The sequence below is a fragment of the Arachis ipaensis genome, chromosome B7 (assembly GCF_059453495.1).
Source record: "Arachis ipaensis isolate K30076 ecotype BB chromosome B7, ASM5945349v1, whole genome shotgun sequence".
Taxonomy (NCBI): domain Eukaryota; kingdom Viridiplantae; phylum Streptophyta; class Magnoliopsida; order Fabales; family Fabaceae; genus Arachis; species Arachis ipaensis.
The window spans coordinates 137,660,097-137,664,117 of NC_142442.1; the positions used below are offsets into that span (position 1 = coordinate 137,660,097).

Here is a 4,021-nt window from a genome sequence, read left to right on the forward strand (position 1 = left end):
ATTTTTTAAAAGAGTAATACCCCAATCAGTCCCTATGGAGTTTTAGACCGGACACTTTAGTCCCCAAGGAATAAAAATACCCAGATCAATCCTCAATGTTAAACGCCGTTAGTCGTTGCAGTCCTCATCCGTTAAAAGGTAACGTCTGCTGCTGAGTTGCAGCGTTAAGTTTTCCACGTGGCCGTTAAGTGCCAGGTGGAGCGAAGAGGACAGTTCAGTCCCTGTAGAATTAAACAGAACGACGCCGTACCTGATGAATTGTCTCATTCTGAGTAGGGACTAACTCTGGATAATCATTAGTTTCAGGCTGGTGCTTCTGGAATTGCTCAACCCCAAGTACCTTCAATCTTTCATGGACCATCAGCAACAAACATGGTTAGTGATCTCTAACAAAATCTTTACAATTGTTTGCATTTGGTTAGTGAGTTTCAACTTATCATTCATTTTTTGTTTGGCAATCTGCAGGCCACTGGAACAGTGCCACACACCATTTGGAATGGCCTTAATGCTCAAACCTCTACACGAGCAAAGCAGCCTATTATCAGGCCACCTCACATAGCTAATCCACCAATTCCGTCAAGCACCCTACCACCAATTCAACCACATCAAACCCTTCAGGGCATCTCACATGAAACAATGTCTGCTGCAAGTGAGGGAACTGCTTCAAGGATGTTCAAGTTCATACCCAATCCTGGTTTTAAGGCTCCGAAGAAGAAATGAACCAACATATATCAAGACCTACTCTTAAGTGTTGTTTAGGAAATTTTAAAATGTAATCATGTGGTCTGAAATACCTTTTAAGTAGTATTTTGGTTAAATTCTGATAAACTTGATCCTTTGTTTTGGTTCATGGATGAGTATTTTGGTTGAATCAGAATAAACTTGTTCCTTTGTTTTGGTGAGGGCATAAGCTAGTGCATGCATGTATCTTGAATACATTTTGATGGAATTATCATTGCCAAGAATAGGCTTCTTGAGACAATTACACTTATTAGCACAAGGTTTTACATGTATTACTTAGATACCTTAATCTATGATGGTTGCTATTTGGTTTTTTATTTCTTACTTAAATATCTTAATACATTGTAAGTCACTCATCATTGATTGTTGAAGTAGGATAAATTCATCGCACAAATAGATTTGCACTCTGCGTAAACAAATTATTGCCTTTTTCATTCATCAGGAATTTAGCAAAGAAATATACAACTCAGTAAATTCACATCCAAGCCTAAACTACTAACATTTTTCAGAATGCTTGATTAAACAAAGCCAACTTATCATCCATAAACCTATAACAAATACAACAACATTAAACGTTTTGCTTTTCCAATCAATTTTTGACACTGAATTACGAGGTTTCTCCAGTGCCCCTATCCTATTTTCAAGCTCCAAAAATCTCTCTTCAACCCATCCATCATCACCACTTATGCCATGAAGATCAGTCATCTTTTCCACATCAACTTTCTTGTAATCAAAGTCAAAAACTGATTCAAACCATACGAAGAAATTGCAGTGGATTTGTTTTTCCTGCTTAAAAAAATAATCATCTTTCTGCTCAGAACCAGTTCACAAACAAATGCATCAACAATGATTTTCCAAACTACTATCTAATTAAAATCTAACCTTGTATTTTGGGCAACCAAAGAACAGTCTCCCCAGATTATCAGGAGTCCTTGACTTCGATACGATTGCATACAATCCACATCCACATTTTGGGTGCTATCCTTTGGGATTTCGCATGTTTCCATGCCTAGGTTATCAGCTCCGGCGTGGGTCGCTCCCCGTCGACGACCACTTGATGCCAAGATGCTTCCTACACTGTGTGACATTATAGCTGTGATGTATTTTCCAGAGGAATTAACTTCTTAGGGTTTCAAATTCATGCAGGATTTAAAGAAGAAAATGAAAGAAGACCTCTACACCTTCATATACAAAACGCCGCGTCGTGGTCTCCCCTAAATTGACGTTACTAGGGCTGTGTCTACAGGGACTGAACTATCCTCTTTGCTCCACCTGGCACTTAACGGCCATGTGGAAAACTTAACGCTACAACTCAACAGCAGACGTTACCTTTTAACGGATGAGGACTGCAACGACTAACGGCGTTTAATGTTGGAGATCGATCTGGGTATTTTTATTTCTTGGGGACTAAAGTGTCCGGTCTAAAATTCCTTAGGGACTGATTTGGGGTATTACTCTTTTTAAAATAATAACAACTATATTTGAATTAACATTATTCATGAAACATTTATTTGTTTATGGCTATGGATATTATTTTACGGTTCTAACCATAAATTAGTAAATGTGTTAAACTGACAAAAAAAATTTGAATATTAGCTCTTAAAAAAATAACACAAATTATTTTGGTTAGTCTACTTGACTTCTATTAGTTATATTACATATTTGTGGAATTTTCTAAAATTGTCATGATGTTGTTTCACAAAAATAAATATCTAAATATATTATGATAGAAAAATCTAAAAGTAAAGTAGATAAATCAAGTACTAAAACTATCTAAGATTAGTATCTAAAAATATCGAGGTTAATATTTAGAAATATCTAAAATTTAGAATTATCTAGAATCAATTTAAGAGGTCTATAAATAGGCCATCATAGAGTTCATTGTAATTAACTAACAAATATCAAATTCTACTAACATTTGTATTCTCTTCTTAACCCATCAATAATATATCTATTAAATTTCTCAACTCAGTCATCCAAATCACTTCTTCATTAAAAATTATGCTTAGTGTTCTTACTACACAATTCAAGTCCATCATATACTAAACCAACTTTAAACTATTTCATAAAACTAACAACTTCATTTTCACTTTTATTTATTTATATACATATATTTTTCTAATTTTCACTTTTAACTTTTAGGCTGTACAGTGTGCCATATTTGAAGAAAAGTTAGTGACAAGATATAAGAGTGCAAGAGAGAACAGAGTAGAACATAGTTTGTGAGAAAAAATTATCTTAGATTCATACATAGATTGATGAATTACGAAAACTGAAAGGACAAATCAACTAACTATTTTTACTACAATCTAATCTAGCTAGGTTTTATATAAATATCTTGGTTTACGCTTTTTAACTACGGTAACCAACTTTTTTTTTCAAAGGTAGGAGATAATTTTCATTAATGAAAATAGATGGTCCAGTTTGGACTACAGATAAGGATAAAAAACGGAGAGATCCACCAAAATATCTAATACATTTCTCAATTTAAGAAAAAGAAGAAAAAGAAAAGTGAAGCTTTCAGGTTCTTCGACGCTCTTCCATAGCCCTCCGAGCTGCCGCCAGGACCTCAGATAGGAAGATTTAACGGCCTTCAAAGATGAGAATATTTCGGACTTTTCAAATCTGCTAGATAATGTTTGCTACAAGCTCTCTTCTTTCTTTAGTTATTTCGTTTCTTCTCAATTCATTTTTCAGTTTCATCCACCATTTTCAAGTTTCTTCTTGCTAGTCTGAGATTGGCAGATTTGCTGCTTGCTAAACTTCCTTCGATTCTATGCATTTTCAGAAGCAATGAAAGGTTGATTCCTCCACTTGGTTGCACCGCCGGCAGATTGGATCCACTGATTGAATTTGGGATTGGATCTTCTGAAGAACAGGTAGTCTCTCATGCATACTCTTCCAAAGGTAGTTCTTTATTTTTGGATGATAGTTTATTTTTTCAAAAATTAGACCATAATGCTTTGTGTTGGCATTATTCTGGCAGGTATTCCAAAGATGGGTAAAAGAATTGGAAGCTTATCCTGTATGCCGAATTCACAGTGAAACTACCACATTTTTCTTTTATCCAGGTAACTCTATCTTCGATCTCATGTATCTGTGTGTTGAGGATCGTTGTAGCAATTTTTGGGCTGAAAATTGATTGAATTAGTGATTGATTCCATGACCTGTTAGGTAAGATTAGGTTCAAAACTCTCTTTGGGTTTTCTTCTAAATGTTGGGGGAGATTAGGAGTGATGGCTACATAATCTCTGACTCATGAATTTTTCCTAATTCGAAT

The 4,021-nt window shown here is 35.1% G+C and overlaps 1 long non-coding RNA gene across 1 annotated transcript; it reads left to right on the forward strand.

The window, feature by feature from the left end:
• The first annotated feature begins 3,241 nt into the window (after positions 1-3,241).
• LOC110264741 (uncharacterized) lies at positions 3,242-3,813 on the forward strand. The gene is made up of 3 exons (XR_002350910.2): positions 3,242-3,378; positions 3,530-3,620; positions 3,728-3,813. It is a non-coding gene; the product is annotated as an uncharacterized LOC110264741 (long non-coding RNA).
• The last annotated feature ends 208 nt before the right edge of the window (positions 3,814-4,021 follow it).